This window comes from Natator depressus, chromosome 6 (assembly GCF_965152275.1).
Source record: "Natator depressus isolate rNatDep1 chromosome 6, rNatDep2.hap1, whole genome shotgun sequence".
In the NCBI taxonomy this organism is placed as follows: Eukaryota; Metazoa; Chordata; order Testudines; family Cheloniidae; genus Natator; species Natator depressus.
Window position 1 is genome coordinate 74,848,631 of NC_134239.1, and position 18,343 is coordinate 74,866,973.

The 18,343-nt window shown below is 43.7% G+C and overlaps 1 protein-coding gene and 1 long non-coding RNA gene across 2 annotated transcripts in view; one reads left to right on the forward strand and one right to left on the reverse strand.

Moving 5' to 3' along the window:
• The window catches only part of FMN1 (formin 1), a 391,310-nt gene that overhangs the window by 45,528 nt on the left and 327,439 nt on the right, over positions 1 to 18,343 (forward strand). The window lies entirely within an intron of this gene.
• LOC141989289 (uncharacterized) lies at positions 819 to 6,512 on the reverse strand. The gene is made up of 3 exons (XR_012639954.1): positions 6,274 to 6,512; positions 4,119 to 4,172; positions 819 to 1,404 (listed from the first exon to the last, which is right to left on the reverse strand). It is a non-coding gene; the product is annotated as an uncharacterized LOC141989289 (long non-coding RNA).

The window sequence follows — 18,343 nt, forward strand, 5'->3', positions numbered from 1 at the left end:
TAATACATCTAAGTAGTGAATGTTATTTAAAAGCACATACATTACACTATACCTAATACTATAATACAGTTTCTGACAATCCAAACAGATGGTTTCATTGTCTAAGTTGTGAGAAGCTTCTTTTTTTTCCAATCTAGGGTTGGATTGTGACTAGCCGTTATGCTGCTCATCCCCACCATATGACTGAATTAGGGTTACCCACAGTATGGGTCTGGGTTTTGTGCAGGGTGTGTTCTCTGGGTGCCCCCCATAGAGAACAAGGTGGTGGTGAAGAGGCAGAGACTGGGGGAGAACTGTCTGGATACATGGCAGGGGAAGTAAGCAGCATCCTTTCAAAGGCTGCAATAAATTATTTCTCCCCAGAACAAGAGGGGAGCAGGGGAGGTCACAGTTCCGTGAGGGGAGGTGTAATATACCATATTGCTGCTTACTCTGGGCTGTACCTAAGGATAATATCTACATCTTAATATATATGATAAAAACTTTGGTGCTTTTTATACCAATTTTAACCTTTCCTCCCTCTTTATGGACGTGTTACAAAGGAAAGTGCTTTCGTTTGCAGTTTGTAGTGCTTGATATTACAATATGGTATAAAGCTTGCCTGGATACTTGCATGAGTAACAGCATGGAAGCATTATACCTGTATCACAGTCGTATCTCCTAGTGTGACTCTAAGGGCTTGTCTTCACTACGGAGGTAAGTCGACCAAAATTATGCTACTCCAGCTACGTGAATAACATAGCTGGAGTTGACGTAGCCTAGACTGACTTATCCCGATGTCTTCACTGCACCAAGTTGATGGGAGATGCTCTTTGGTCGACTTCCCTTACTCTTCTCGGAGAGCTGGAGTACTGGGGTTGACTGGAGAGCACTCTATCGATTTAGTGGGTCTTCACTAGACCCGCTAAATTGATCCTGCTTCATCGATTGCAGCAGTGTTGATCTCCCCAGTAGTGGAGACCAACCCTAAGTGATCTGTAGTAGTTTATCTTATATCTGTCCATGATTTAGAGGTTTAGAACTTTAGCTGATTCAAAACAAAAAGTCACTGTGAACAAAATTTAATGGATAGTTTTGGCTCTGTAAGTGCACAATGACCCTGATATTTTCTGGTATTCAGGAGAACAAAACTTTAACATCTTCTACGTTACTTCAAATACTTATGGAACAAAAACTTTATACATCAGTGTGTTCTATTATGAAAAGTAAGTTGGTGGAAAAAGGCATTCTGCATTTCTGTTTTTAATAGTCTGTCAGTGATTTCCATATCTAATGTGCTCAGTTTACAAGTGAAGATATAATTTTCCTGACTGTCAACATCTGTAAGTTCATCCTAGAATCTGAAAGGCCAGGTAGGCCCCTCCTGTCGCATGTACTTCTACCACCATCGTCAACAACAAAAATCTGCAAAACAAAAACTAGAACTTAGTTGACGATTCTCTTGGTGATGTGCGAGCTGCAATAGAATCCAGCTCACATCCCCAGAGCTGCATTGGCTTAGCGGAGTCAACAGCAATAAACAGTAATAAATCCCAACTGTGTGTAGTTTTGCCAATAGTAAATTAATGCTACCCTAAATATTAATTTACTACTCGGGTTTTTTTTTTATAGTAGTTTGTCTTTTTCCAAGCTAGGACTCATAATCATTTGGCTTTCTGGGATTCTTCAGAATTCTTCCCTGTTTTGTAGTTAGATTTTGTTTCTGCATCTATTATGTAGGATCATTTTTGTTGTAACTTGATACAACAGAATACCATATCGGAGGTATTAACCTGTATGTACAATCTGGAGGTAGGTTTTCTAGTAAGTCTCCACACTTCTTTGCATACAAGCTCTGAGATCATATTGAATGTTGTCACTTTATACTGGCTATTATAATAAAAGACTGGATATTCCCCATTACTTTTGAAGATAGAACAGGGATCAGCAACCTTTGGCACACGGCCCACCAGGGTAAGCCCCCTGGCGGGCCGGGCTGGTTTGTTTACCTGCTGCGTCTGCAGGTTCGGCCGATCACAACTCCCACTGGCTGTGGTTTGCCCCTCCAGGCCAACGCGGGCTGCGGGAAGCGGCAGCCAGCACATCACTCAGCGCTTCCTGCAGCCCCCATTGGCCTGGAGTGGCGAACCGCAGCCAGTGGGAGCCGTGATTGGCCAAACCTGCGGATGCGGCAGGTACACAAACCGGCCTGGCCTGCCAGGGAGCTTACCCTCGTGGGCCGCGGGCCAAAGGCTGCTGATCCCTGGGATAGAAGGTAGCAGAATGGTGTGGAAACTGTGATGAGATAGAGAGAAAGGCAAGTGTTAGCTCAGGGATGTGTTTCACCCCATGAATCCACAGAAGCCTCTTGCAAACATGGCTTCACAGGTTCTGAGTAAGAAATGGGGAACAGCCATTCTCCATGGCTTCCTAACCTGGCAGATTTCCAACCAGGAGATAGTGTTAATGTTGCTTATAACACTGCTATTCTGCAGCTTCTCCTACCATCCAGAGAAAGTTGTTAGCAAACCTCATGATGTTCTAGAAATACCTTTTTCCTTCCTGTTGGAATTTTAACAGGACAGAGAGTGTCAGTGGCAAAGTTAAAGTGTGGAAACGATTAAAGGTTCTGCTTTTATAAATGCAGCTCTTATTCCTCCATTTTTATTAATTCCCAAAAGCTATATAATGAGGTAGAGATGGTCTAATGTAGCTGACACAGCATTTAAGTAGGATGAATTAACAAATTACTGATGGTATTAGGGTAAAGGGGGACTGCAGAATTCATAAATAAGTGTTCATGTTTTGATAATTATTTCCTTCTCACTTACGGCCAGATTGTGAACCCCTTACTCTCACTGGTAAGCAGTACTTACACTGCAAGAGTGAGCAGACCCCTTACAGTCAATGGAGCTACTTGTGTGTGTAACTGTCCACCACAATGAGTAAGGGGTGCACCATCTGGCTGTTAGAGCATGTGGGCCTGAATCTCCTCTCATGTGTGTCACTGTAAACCAAGAAGTCTTCTTAAGTCAGTGGAATTACACTGGTGTAAAATGGCATCAAGTGAGGGAACCCAGCCTTGTTTCTCACGTTAGATAACATTCATTTCTGGAAGGGGGCTGTGAAGGACTAGAGAAACCTCACAGCAGCAGGAAAAGGTTAGAGAGAGCTTATAGGCCCAGCTAGCCCTGCCCCGCTATACCTGCAGCCAATGCAGACAGTGAAGTGTGGTATTAGACTGTAAGGACACTGTGGGGCTAGGCCCGCTCCAACTTTACATCCACCCCACCCAGGGGGAATAAGGCCATGACAGGATGCTGCTAAAGGTCCACAAGGGAGTACCACTCCAGGTGAGCCAATACAGACTGTTTTGGACTATAGGGGCCAGGCCCCAAACTGAAGGGACAAAGGTAGGAAACAGCCTGGGCAGTTGACTTGGACTCTCTGCCAGGAGGATCTTGCTAATGTTGCTACATACAGGGCCCTGGACTGGGACCCGTGGACAGGGAGGGCCCTGGCCACTCCTATCGCACTCCATTAAGGGCTGAGGCCCAGATATGAGTGGAGGCCCGACGGTTCCCAGTCTGAGGTGAGGAACCAGGCACCTCTGCCAGAAAAGCAAGGACTGGAAGTAAGGTGTCCTAACAGTTAAGCTGCCCAGCCTCTTAGCACCATACCACAAGGACCCATCTGTATTCAGGACTAAGTGTGTTCACCAGTCTGTACAAAATTACCATAAATTAAATGTATGCCAAAGCTGATCTCTAAACTTATTTCTATACCTTGCATATTAACATATAGTAATTTAACAAACAAATTTATTACATAGTACAAAAGTGGTGGATACTGTCAAGCTGTCTGGAGTGGCTCACAACCATCAGTGCCAAACTCAGGGCACACTGTTAAAAAGCAGGGCACAAACTGGTTGCATGTGTTCCATACTTACGTTTCGTCAATCAAGTATGAACCTCCTCAAGCACTATAACAACTTAACGTGGAGTCATAGACAGTCCCCTTGGGTACTCTGGTCTATCTTGCCACCCAGGCAAGCTTGCTGGTGTGACAGATGATCCCCTACACCAAAAATCACAATAATTATTCAGGTTACTCTTAGTCTCAAAGGACCAGTCACTTACCCCAGGTCAGTTGTTCCTCAGATCTCACATCAAAGACAATGCTTGCAGCCAATCCTATAATAAATTAACCAAATATTATTAACTAGGAAAAAGAAATTAGTTTTTTACAAGGTTAAAGAAGAAATCATGCACAAATGAGTTACAGTCATAGGTGTCAACAAGTAACAGAAGCTGCTCTAATGTGCAAGCTCTATATGTCCTTTAGGACTAACCCAAGCTTGACAGCCAGGGATCCCTCATTTATGCTTAGAAGACTTGCACTCTCCGTGAAGTCCAAGTAGCATAGGTGTTGCCGGCACAAAGTGCCCGAGGCAAGCAACAGCAAGGTTCGTTGCCCGGTATGCGTCTCCCAATAATCACAATGGGGTGGAGAAGCAGAAAAGTTTACTTGAAGCTTCAATATGGTACAGGGAGATATTCACCTCAAATCCTGTACACAGAGCAGGAAGTTACACAAACTTTTATACATCCTTTCTTCAGCATACATATCCAATAGCAAGCTGCCCTAAGTATCCATATAGCCAGCCAATCCAGGTACCAGCTAGTTCCCTTTTTCTTTGTACCATCTGTTAAACCATATATAAAGCTGCTTTGTTCAGCATTGTTTTGCCATATCTGCCCTGTCTGGCCTTGTTTAGTTTCAGACAGTCTGACTTTGCAACATATTGTTGCAGATCCTCAGCATAACTGCTGCGAGTGCCTCCAGGCGGGGGGGCCAAGGTCACTTGGGCCTAGTGCGAGGGGGCTTCATCGACACTCGTGGTCTTCCATCCCCTCGAGTTACCTAGTGGCCATGCCCAGTGTCCCCAACATAGGGATAACGATTTCTTCCTGACAGGGATTTTTATTCCCTTCCCCCAGAGCTCGAGTGTTTGTGTGTGTCCCCTCTTCGTGGGGGTAGGGGGGGAGCAATCAACAAAGTCTTTTGTCTACTGATGTTCCATGCTGGCTTGTCTGATGTCTGTGGGCCTTCTTCTGTTGGAGAGGAGATGACACCTCCTGTGGTAAGCTAGCATTTCACACTTGCTAATGCTGCTCTCCTGACTTGGTTACAATTTAGAGCAAACACTTAAATATTACCTTATAACATGGAATACAGATATTATAAGTGAGATTAATGCATGCAGCAACTCACAAGCATTTCAAAGTCTAAACACATTTTTGTAAATCCAATGCCTATTTTAACAATACTAACACACAGGTGAGCCAGTCTGGTTTCCAGCTATGCGTTTCTCAGTGTTCATTGAGGCCATGGTGTGAGCAGGCATCTGGTCTGCCAGCATCACAGATATCTATGAAAAAAAGAACTAAATCTATTTTAAAATGTAGCCTAAATGGCAAGTGGTTCATAAACACAAGATGAGGAGGCTGTTATATTCAGAGGGATATTATTAAAATAAGTTTAAAAGTTTTTGCTTTTAAACATATTTTTCATATCTTTCTGAAATGGTAGCATATTTTATAATGATAATATGGATTCCAATCTTTGTTTGGGGGAGACTGTGAGGTTTCCTAATTTCTTATGTGTATATTATTCACCCTTCTGGATCCAGGACAATTTTTACTATATAACCATCACTATCTGTTAAATATCAGCTGCTTTTTGTGACCTAAAATGGGGTGTATCTTCTTTCTTTTTTTCCTATGAAATTATTTGGCGGTGCCCCCCTCGCTCCTTCCTGGTAGGGTCACCAGGGCAGCTTGGGTGGAAAATTCTAATTACAGAGTAATCCCCACTTACTTACCAGATAGTTGGAGACTTCCAAGAAATAACACAAACACATTAATTATATTAAACAGGAGACAAATACAACATAACAGGGTAAAACGCTATTTTTAGGGTCACTGGTGACCACACTGCAAATACCCATGACTTGATGTCGCAAATGTAAAATGAGTGTCCTGTTGGTACGCGTACTTTGCTGGGGCCCTTGATCTATAAGCACAAAATTCTTCTCTGCAGTGGTTTAGCAGCGTGGCTAACTGGGTTCAGTACAGCCCAAAGGTGGGAGAAGTTGGTAAATCCCTCCACAGATGTAATATGCAGTAGGTTATAAAATCCCCAAACTCTTACTCCCTGGCTTGAGGTCACAGTTCAGGGAGTAGGGGGTCCCCAAAACAAATTCCCTCACTAACTAAAAGATGGTGCACTCACAAACTCCATGAATGATCCTCAGGTTCGAAGATGACTCTGGACTCCTCGGTCACTGCAGGGGGGCTGCTCTCTGCTGGCAGGGATCCTCCTCAGGCAGGAATCAGGCTGCATCAGTCCCAGGATTTCCCCTCACCACAAAGGGGTGCAGGGCTAAAGGTGTAGGTTATACAACTCCACTAACATCCAAACTGTAGCCTCCTAGCCCAGCGTCCAGTCACACACTCAGCCGGCAGCTTCCCTGGACTAGCGGACAGAGCAGAGCTGACCACGTGGTGACTGGTCTCATCTAGGGAGCTGGAGGGCAAACTCAGCCTGGCTGGGAAGTTTCCCAGCTAATGCTACAAATTGGGAAAAATCAGTGGGGAAGGAAAAACCCAACTGAGGGATCTGCTGTCAGGTCCCTAGAGGCCTGTTCTCAGGGGGAACCCTGCATGCAAGCCTGGGACTCACCAGCTGCCTACACAGCCAATCCTGCCCTTTCCCTCACTAGCTCCAGACTCGCTACAAAATGGCTTCTCCCTGGGAGGGGCATCTCACTCCCTATTGATTGCCAGGCAGACTCTGGGTCTGCCTTGGCTCCCCCTCCCTACCAGGGACAGTGTGCCTCTCCCTGAGCTGCCAGCAGACAGAGTCCCAGGAATCTATGTAATCTCCTTGGGGGTTACACACTGAAAACATTTTATTGAAAATTATGCAACTGTAGTACACAAACTATATTATTCAATTGTAGACACCATACATTTTTAAACTAAATGCTCAAATGTATGTTAATGCAAATTTATGGTTATAAATTAAAACAAAAACCCAACCCATCAGACATAAAGCTGGAAGTTATAACTACAGTTTAAACTTGACTGTGTTGCTTGTGATGAGTATAGTAACTAACACTGGTGAGAAAATTTATTATCCCCTTGTAGCGGGGTGGCCACCCACTCCAGCTTTAAAGGGCTTAAAACAGCCCAGGAGAGGGCTGTGGCTGGGAACAAGCAGTTCCCAAGCTGATTGGGGGAAGCAGGCTCAGCTGTGGCCACGCCCCCATCAGGGCTCAGCTGGCCCTTATAAGAGGACAGTGGGACAGGAGCAGATAGAGTCTCTCTCTGCTTTTAGGGGGAGAAGGGCCTGGCTGCTGTGGAGTATATGTGGGTACCTAAGGTGAAGCAGGGCTGGGGAAGGCCAGAGGAGCTGGGAGGCTCCAGACTGGAAAAGCCCAAGGCTGCAGGCCTGGCAGATAGCCTAAGATAGGTATTGGGATTGCAGGGGATAGCCATGGGTAAGTGGAGGCAGCAGGTCCAAACCCCCCTTGCCTGTGATGATTGGCTTATACACTGCAGTCTACCCCAGTGAATGGGGGCTAGATGGTGGTTGGGCAGTAGCCAAAGACTGAGGTGAGGTGGGAATGTTGGGGAGGGGAGATCCAGAGACTGTGGGGCACTGCTAGGGGGCAGCACCCCAGGGAAAGGGGCACTGGGGTCTGGGAGGCATATGGGGGCTAGCGGCAGCAGGACATGGGCCTGCAGAGGGTGCTCCAGAGGCTGGAAGAGCTAATTCCCTGAGAGACCAGCAAGAGGTGCCGCAGGGGTGAGTCTCACCCTGTTACACTCCTGCTAGGGAAGATGTAATTTTTCATCAAAAAATTGAAAATGTGAAGACAGCAAAGGGGGGGGGAATGTTGTTTTTACAATCCCCCTTCCCCAAATATCCATATTCTGGGGGGAGGGGGAACCCATCAGTTTTGGGGGGTTTGTTTTTCAGACAAAAGTACACTTTTTTTTAATGAATCATATTTTCTATGAAAATTTTCATTTAACTGAAAATGCAATTTTCCAACAAAAAAGTTTCAATGGAAAATTTTTGACCAGATTGAATAGTAACTCTATATAGAATATAGCTGGTTTCCAGGGATACTGGGAACTTGCCACTGTTAAGAGGTGGGTGAGATCGGGATGGGGAGATGTTTTGGGAGTTGAGGTTTGTGACCATGTGAAGCAGGGCCATCCCGAGTCATTTTGGTGCCCTATGCAGCTCCCGACACCTATGGTGGTGTGTCTGTGTATGGCCCCAGGCTTCTGTGGGGGTGGGGCTGGCTCCAGGCCTCCGTGTGGGGAGCAGAAGCAGGCTTGCGGGGCAGGGTGGAAACTGCCCCCCCCAGCAGGAGCCGGAAGAGCGGAGCAGGCTGGGGCTGGGGCTGGGGCTGGGTCGCTCTACTTCCCGCCGCACTGTGAGTGCAAGGTGGACCCGACCCTGGGGCTGGTTTTGTTCAATATCTTCATAAATGATCTGGAGGATGGTGTGGATTGCACTCTCAGCAAATTTGCGGATGATACTAAACTGGGAGGAGTGGTAGATACGCTGGAGGGGAGGGATAGGATACAGAAGGACCTAGACAAATTGGAGGATTGGGCCAAAAGAAATCTGATGAGGTTCAATAAGGATAAGTGCAGGGTCCTGCACTTAGGATGGAAGAATCCAATGCACCGCTACAGACTAGGGACCGAATGGCTAGGCAGCAGTTCTGCAGAAAAGGACCATGTGTGACAGTGGACGAGAAGCTGGATATGAGTCAACAGTGTGCCCTTGTTGCCAAGAAGGCCAATGGCATTTTGGGATGTATAAGTAGGGGCATAGCGAGCAGATCGAGGGACGTGATCGTTCCCCTCTATTCGACACTGGTGAGGCCTCATCTGGAGTACTGTGTCCAGTTTTGGGCCCCACACTACAAGAAGGATGTGGATAAATTGGAGAGAGTCCAGCGAAGGGCAACAAAAATGATTAGGGGTCTAGAGCACATGACTTATGAAGAGAGGCTGAGGGAGCTGGGATTGTTTAGTCTGCAGAAGAGAAGAATGAGGGGGGATTTGATAGCTGCTTTCAACTACCTGAAAGGGGGTTCCAAAGAGGATGGCTCTAGACTGTTCTCAATGGTAGCAGATGACAGAACGAGGAGTAATGGTCTCAAGTTGCAATGGGGGAGGTTTAGATTGGATATTAGGAAAAACTTTTTCACTAAGAGGGTGGTGAAACACTGGAATGCGTTACCTAGGGAGGTGGTAGAATCTCCTTCCTTAGAGGTTTTTAAGGTCAGGCTTGACAAAGCCCTGGCTGGGATGATTTAACTGGGAATTGGTCCTGCTTCGAGCAGGGGGTTGGACTAGATGACCTTCTGGGGTCCCTTCCAACCCTGATATTCTATGACCTGGCCCCAGCCTGCTCCACTATGCTCCCCAGGCTTTGGGCGGGGGGGGCGGAACCACCCCTCAACACTCACCGGTGGCACAGCTGGGAACTGGCAGTCCTCAGGGGAAGGGTTGGAGTGGGGGCCGGGCTGGGGTGGGGGCCATGGGGAAGAGGTGGAGCAGGGGCTGCAGCAGCAAGCAGGAAATTTGGTGCCCCAAATTTCCTGGTGCTCTATGCAGCTGTGTACTTTGCGTCTGGGTAAGGATGGTCCTGATGTGAAGGGAGACAGTCTAAATGAGTGCTCTTAGCCCTTCAAAAATTGAACAAGTTACATTTAATGAGCTATCCATCAGAAATATGACTTACATGCTTTGTGAGCAAGTTAACATTAGTTTTGTCAGCTCTCATGATTTTTTATCGTGACTCAAGTGATTTTCTTCATCTTTTTCCAACACCAAGGTTGGTTAGGGCTTAAGTTATAAGCAGATTCCATTCACATCTGATTTGAGCTTATTTTGGGGGGAGGGGAGAGGCATTGCCTGAATGGCTTTATTTACTGTGTTATAACACTCTCTTTGGGCATCTGGGACCTCTCACCATGCACTCGTTCATAGAGAATAATTGTAGGCAATTGGTTTGGGGTCATTCTAGCAACAAACCATTGCACCTGACATCTTTTGATGACTAGTCATGCACTGCACTTTCACTCTTCTATGAATGTCATTTCTTAGTTTATCTAGCCTTGTAACACTTGTGGTACAGACACCTCATTTCATGTTTGCAACTCTTGCTCTAGATGCTTTGTCAATATGCATGTTTCACAACCATGAAGTAACAGGGTTACAATAGGTATTGTATATACTCTGGTTTTAACAATCATGGACACTGATTTGAGGTTCCAAATGCTTTTATTCAGGCATGCAAATGTTCTGCTGGCAGTGGCTATCAGCTTGACAATATCACCTTTATCATGGGTGTCGTGTTATGGTGAAACCCAAATAGCAGAAGCAGTCAACACCATTAATGATTAGTTTAGTTTGCTGCTTGAATTTTTTGATTTTTACCTTTTGATTTGGTTTTTTGCTCATTCATTCTTAATCCCCGTTCTCTGGCTGTTGTATATGGTTTGGTATATGCTTCTTCATTGTATTCCTCTGCGGGCATTATTATATCATCTGCAAAGTCAAGATTGATAACATTGATGTATGATATTGGGACAAGTTATGGAGAGAGTTAGCCAACATGTTTTTCTAAGTATAAAGCAAAAAGGATTTTGGTGAGTATACCTCACTATTTTTACTTCCAACCACCGTTCACTTTTACTGCATGCAAGCAATGCTATACAGACTGCACTATTTGAATCTGCTTATTGCTAAAACCGTACTGCTTGAGTACTTTCCACAAAACCTCTGTTAATGGAGTTGAATATTATGATAAAGTCAATGAATGTGCAAAACAGGGGTACATTGAACTCTGTGCCTAAGATTTCAGGAAAAAAAAATCTGATCTACGGTGGACCGTCCCAGTCTAACCCAACTTGTGACTCAGAGGATTTCTTCTGCTCTTCATTATTTGGCCTAAAGCCACTCTGCAGAGTACCTTGCTAGGAATGCTTATGAGACCAATTCCTCTAAAGTTATTGCAATTTGTCTGGTCACTCTTTTTTAATCAGTGGAAGAATAATTGAGCATTGCCAAACTTCAGGGACTTCACCCTGAGTCCAGATGAGGTTAAATTGCAAAGGATAATTTGACCATGTCTATTCCACTATGTTCTAACACTTCAGGCAATATACCATATGGACGAGATGCCCTGCTGTTTTTCAGGGACCTGACTGCAACTTAAATTTCTGCTTCCAATATGTGTTCTCCTTCACAATTGATGGTCTCACGGACAGCTGGGCCAGCTTGATTATTCATGTTCAATAACTGACGAAAATATTGTTTCCATTTTTGAGCTAGGGATTTTGGGGTTTTTAACCTATCTCATGAAAACATGATGAAAGGCTGCTAACACATAAATTTTCTTATTCAAACGGTCACCATCTCCTATTACTGTTAGTGGGATTGAAGCCAGCAAGATGACCACCATATCCCTACAATGTATCTGCATGTGGAAATGAAGCTGACGTTAATTAAAATGGCTCCATCTCCCACTGTTTCAAGGAGATTGCAGCAATACCCACAGGCAAAATGGATGCCACTCTGTGGTTCATAGGGCTAGACAGGACATGGACTGTGAGAAGCAGCAGAGACACTGTGAAAGGTGAATGAGGAAAATGAGATGGAGCAGGATGTCAGGTGTAAGGGCCCAAAGCTAGCCGGCTACTTGCTAGCTTAACCCCGAGGAGTCTAATGAGCATAGATGGCCCTAACTGAGCTTGATTTAACTAAACTGCCTGATAGGTCTGCTGATCCCCGCAGCCAGCTCCTACACCCAGCAGCAAGGCACTCGCTACTCAAAGCATTTGCCCACAGTTGTAATAGCTCCTGTGCCTGCTTGTTCCCAGCCTTGCTCCTGCCTTGTTCCAGATTTGTTCATGTCCTGCTCCTGCCTTGGAACCAGCCCTGATCCTACCTTGCACCCAACCTTGCCCCTGCCTAGCCTCAATCCAGGTAAACTAGTTCTGATCCTTGGCTTTGATTGACCTCTGATTCCTGGCTACAGACTCTTGTCCTAAGCACTAGGCCTAACTCCTGCTTTGATCATCTGGACTGATTCCTGCTCTAACCCCTAAGTAAGACCACCCATGTCACAGTCTTGTGACATGGGATTCAAGGAGATGTTGGGGGTGGGAGGGAGACTGAGGGGATGCAGAGGATAGAATGGCAGGTCCCCCATGCCTGGGGGTAGTGGTGGGGCAGGAGAGTTCCCTCTCAGCAGCCAGAGGAAGGCAGTATTACTCAATTGCTGTGAACTGATTGTGAGACACTGGGGTTTGGAGCCTGCAGGAGGAGCTTTCATAGTGTGGTGAGAAGCTCCTCTGATTCTGTGATTTCTCATGGCTGGACATGTGGGCAGAACTCTGTGTGAGAGCCTCAGAGCTGAAGTCACAGACCTGCTCTGCCACTGAACCTTGCCTTCATATATGGCATATAGCGCAGAGAGGGTCTTGGTGCAGATGGAGGCAGGGACAAGGGGAGTTGGAAAGTGGTGCTGCTGGGACCAGAGCACAGAAGAAGCCCTGGGATAGCTAGAGACAGAAGTGTTGCTGCTGTGTCAAAACAGTAATAGGAAATGGATGGTAGTACACCTGCCTTAGAGGTGAGGAAAGAGTAAGTGAAGTTTCCCTCTGAAGAGTCACAGGTGTGTGCATTAAAGGTTTTTCAAACTGAAATTATCACACAGACTTTGGAGGTGTAGAGAGGAGTTAAAAACATGATTTGAATTTTTTTTAACAATGACTTTTGGGGGTCTGACTCATGATTTTTGATCTCTGATGGTTGGCAATACTGATGTTTCAATGTTAACTTTTTTCATTTTTTTGTCTCTTGTATATTTGTATTTGCAACAATAAGATTTTTGATTTTGCATTTATTGTAGTCTTTTTTTTTTTTTGCTTTTACATTCCTTGGTTTTTAATTTTAAGAAGACCAAACAAGGAGAAACAAAAGGGGGAGAGAGAGAGAGGAAAAACTGAAGGATTATGCACGACTCTGAAGATAAACAAAATACCTACTGCCTTCATGCTGCTGGAAATCATGAAACTTAAAACTTACTGTTCAAATGTGAATATCACTTTTTTTAAAACTGCATATGATTTTAATTTAACCTTCCTTCAAACCCCTGCCTCAAGACTCTACAACTCATATCCTGAGTGTCGCTTTTAAGAACTAATTCATTGGCTTATCAGTGGTCTGTCTCTGCTTGATAACTCTCTAAGATAGATGCATTCAAGTATATATTCCTGTTTCTGGTCATCTGGAACATGAAACATTATGTACTAGCAAGTTTTGCTCTCGGGAACATGTTCCTCCTGGTAACGCAGTCATTCATAAAGACTGAACAATGCTATGTGAGTGTTAAGTATTTTATTATTAGCCATATTTTAGCACCCTGTTTCTACCACCACACACTCCTTCCATGTAGCATTGCCAACTTTCTAGTTGCACAAAACTGAACACCCTAGCCCCATCCCTTTCCTGAGGCCATGCTCCCTGCTAACTACATGTCCCCCCTCCCTTGGTGGCTCGCTCTTCCCTACCTGACTTACTTTCGCTGGGCTGGGTTGGGGTGTGGGAGGGGGTGAGGGCTCTAACTGGGATGTGGGCTCTGGGGTGGGGCTGGGGATGAGAGGGTTGGGGTGCAGGAGAGGGGCTTGGCCAAGGGATTTGGAATGTGGGAGGGGGGCTGCAGGTTGAGGCAATGGATGGGGGTGTCAGAGGGAGTCAGGGCTCTGGGGTGGGGCTGGGCATAAGGGGTTTGGGGTGCAGGAGGAGGCTCCAGGCTGGGGCCAAGGGATTCAGAGTGTGGGAGGGTGCTGTGGGTTGAGGCAGGGGTTGGGGTGCAGGAGGGGGTGCAGGCTCTGGGTCAGGGCTGGGGCTGAGTGGATTGGGGTTCAGGAGTGTCCTTAAAAGTATTGGCAACCCCCCCCCAAGCTTAGTGTCATTTGTACATTGGATCAGTATGCTTTCTATACCTACATCCACGTCATTAATAAAGATGTTAAACAACACCAGACTCAGAACAGATCCCGGTGGAATCCCAGTTGAGACCTTCCTCCAATCCAACATCATTCAGTTAATAGTTACTCTTTGGTGGTGGTTGCTTAACCAGTTGTATATCCACTTAGTGGACTGGCCCATCAATCACTTCATTTCTGAATTAAAGGCTTATGGACAGTCTTGAAAACTGACCCTCTGCAAAGCTATCGTTTTACATATTATGAACAAGATCAGTATCATCACATACCTTCCCAAGAACAAATTGTTCCTTTCTCACTGCCACTAACTTGGGGTACTGCTTAATGTGCAAGCACAAAAATTCTTTCCATCTATCCAGATTTCCCAAGTAATATGATAACATGCACTTAATTTCCTGAATTGTTCTGTCTGTTCCTTTTCTAGTGCTCAGCCTCCTAATAATGTCCTTGAGTTTGGTTCAATAGGCTAAGTTCCATTTCTGTATTTTTCCTCTATCTTTCAAGCTGTAAAAAAAAAAAATCTACTTGTATTACTTATAAAACAGTCTTAATCCATCTTCAGGGTTTTTCTGCCCTCTGTGGATTAGCAAAGAAGCTGACTATAATAATATAAGGAATCCATATTTCTCATTTCCTCCTCAAAAGAATTGAAAGTTTTGTCCAGAACCTTTTATTTTAAGGCAACTGGATAACATTTAACCAATTCCACCTCCATCTAGATTTTGGGAGAGCCCAGGCTTAGCGTTTTCTGATGTCTTTTTCTAGGTTGAGAAGCATCTCTCTGTCATGTATGCCAGAAAAATTCTTCTCAGCCTTCAAGTTAACATATACAGCATACAGAGAAAGATAGGAGCAGCTCTTTTTACATTTTTAGCTGAGGATGTTGGCAAGAAATGGAGAGCACTTTGAATCTGATTCACAAGTTTGTTCCCAATATCCATTAGAGGATTTAGCAAAAGACATGTTTTCATCACTGGGTTAAGGATTGTCCAATTTAGAATTGAATCCATTGAAACTATTGTATCCCATAGCAGTCTTGCAAAAGGAAATCGTACCCAGACTATGGAAAAATATATTTTTAAAGTTCAATTATTAAATAACCTAAGGGGAAAAAACCTCTCATCATATTTCTACCACTCATATATTGTCAAGATCTTACTATGTTCCTTTCCTTATTCCTTAATCACTTAGGGTACCTCTTCATTACAACTGGAGGCAGGCTTCCCAGTTTTGGCTAGACTGCTTGAGCTAGTGCACTGAAAATAATAGCATAGCCAGGGATAGCATGGGTAGCAGTACAGGCTAGCTGCATGAGTACATACCCACCCAGATGCCATGTATATGTAGTCGGGTGGCTAGCCCAAACTGCTACCTCGGTTACACTGGTATTTTTCGTGCACTAGGTTGAGGCGAGATAGCATGTGTCTTTCTACCGAAGCTGGGAAGCATACTCCCAGCCCTGTGTAAATGTACCCTTACAATAATGTTTTCATAAGAACTAAGCCATTTAAAAATCATAACTCTGCCATCTGAGGACCAAACTCTGTCCTCAGCTCTTGTAACTCCCACTGAAGTTGCTGTTAGCTGTGCAAATGCAGCTGAGCATGGAATGTTTAAGCAGAATGAGCTGAATGTGTGTGGGAATTCGGACCTGCCTGCACTGGACTACTGAAAAGCAAGATCTATGTGCATAATGTTTGTGCTTTTATGGCTGGTAGAGTCAGAGAGACCTTTTCCACCCCAATCCCTTTTGCAGCATGTTATGGGGCTACCAGACGTGTCCCCTCCCCCTCTTTCTTTTGTGTCTTCAATCTCTACTTATTCAACTGTCAGCCTTGCTTTCTCTGCCGTTTCCCTTCTCTGATGCCTTCCCTAAGACCTCTTGCTTCTCCCTTCTTGTTACAAGCAAATTCATCCCCCAACCCAACTACCTGCATGTTATTGAAAAACATGGTTCTACGCTTTCAGTTAAGAATATGAATCTAAATTCAGTGACTAAAGCCAATTCATTTAAATTCTGGAATTTTGCAGCATGTGGCAGTTATAATTTTTAAGTGCATTTGCTCCACAGCAACAGTAGTGTTAGTCTGCTTCTGTTGCAAGAGCTTTAAAAACATTAACTAATCTAAATTAATCTGGATATTACCTTTCAATAGGGTATGCTGTTCTTTGTAATACGGTTACTAGAATTACTCATCATTTATTCTGACCTGTACTCGAGAATCTCGCATACATTTTGGCCCTTTATAATCCCTATTAATTCACAGTCCTAAAAATGAAAATTTGCTGTTTCTGTACACTGTCAAGAACCTCATCCATTGCTGCACACTGCTTAGGCAAATGCCAACATATCCATATTAATTTTCTAATCTGATCAAGTGTAATTTTTTCACTGTATCTGCAAATATGTGCTATTTCTAAAGAAATTAATGTCGTTTCACAATAAACACCACACACAGATTTCATAGTGAATCATATATAATTTTCCTTTAACTACTAGATCTGTTTTGAATAATGAAATAAAATTAGATGAGGAAAAACTTATTAGCAGCTGCTGTTAAGTCAGTGCAATAAGGCCCTAACTTTAGCTAACTTTTAACCACAAAACTTAATAGAGCATGTTGGGATTTTCTGCAAAATGACTTTAACTGTCCCCATTCCACTGAACCACTTTCCCCCTTCCTTATCCTGATAAGAAATTTGATGGAGTGAAACGAATTGTTCTCCTTTGATGGAGAAAAGTATAGGGCAGGAGTCCAACGTAAATTTAGAAGTCTTTGCCTAATGTATGGAAGTTGCACAGATATTTAACAAGGTTGCTATTATAAGGAAAATATGAAAAACAAAAGCAATTTTATCTGTTACTTCACTTCCTTGGCATCTACATGTTGAAAATGAAATATTTAAAAAAGAATGTAGGTTCATTTTTGGAGATATAAAATAAAGTTACATATCTTTTCCACATCACTGTTTCATGCAATGTAAGTCCTATTCCACGTGATATATTAGTCACTATGGTCTCAGATCAGGAAAGCATCCCTATTCAGGACAACACTTAAGCACATTTAACCTTTAAAGTGCTGCCTTGGAAAGAGATGATTTCCAGAACTGGATGAAATGTGAAGTTTTTCTAATAGTTTCCAACACTTCCTAAGTTATTTTATTTACTTATTTTTTTAAGGAAAACATGTAATGCTCATAGGCTCAAGATCACTATAATGTACTAGTAACTGGTATTTGATTTACATCTGTGTACTTGCATGTCAAGGAAAAGTAATTTCCAGTGGCAAACATCCACTCCATTAACGAACAACTTTTTAATTAGCTCTTGAGCTGCCAAAGGATACAGTTATCCCTTCCTGAGTCATGTAATATAATTGCATGGCACAGCTGCAAAAATGAATTGAACGGCAGAAATATTTTTTAAGTGAATTGAGCAGACTACTTCTTAGGACTTGGAAGTCTAAGGCTTTGTTTTGCTCTGCCAGAGTTGACTAATGCCAATAAAAAGAGCCAGTTACATAACGAAGAATGTTTTCTTCTTTCTCATAATAGAATACTTTAGCTTTTAGAAAGGTTTGCTGTAGATGAGATTCTGTAATTTCTTTTGAAGTTTCGCTGAGAATGACTTTAATTTACTAGTGTTGCTGTATACACAGATAGATCTTGTGAAGTCAACCATACACTAGCTTGACCAAAAATGCTCCGCAAAATTAAGTTAAAAAAGAAATCTCACTGTTCTTCTACAGTTGGTTTCAATATATGCCAAAGTTGACAGTTTACTCAATCAATATTTAGACATTGACAGCCTCTTCCTAACAGATTAACAACTAAATTATTCATATTCTTTAAGTATAATTTTAGGGGTAACCACTGACCTAGGGCAGTCTACCTTTTCTCCTTACTTGGTACCTATTTTATAAGGGGTCAGTTCTTTATCAGGCCATTGTGTGGTGTGAAAGCATTGAAACTATGTTCAAAGGTTTACAGTAGCCTTGTGAATCTGGCATCCCTACGTTTAATATCCGCTTCACGCAAACGGATCTGATTTTCCACCCCCCTCCAGTTTTGCTTCTAGAGACTCAAAAATGTTTACCCCTTCAAATGTGCTACTACTTAGGATAAGTTTGTGGACAGGTAAAGATAACTTTAAATTTCTTGAACATAGCTGAAAATCCTGACCCAATTTCTCCCCTTCCCATTCACCACAGGTTACTGATCTTAACACTATTGCACAACACGCTCAAACTGGGG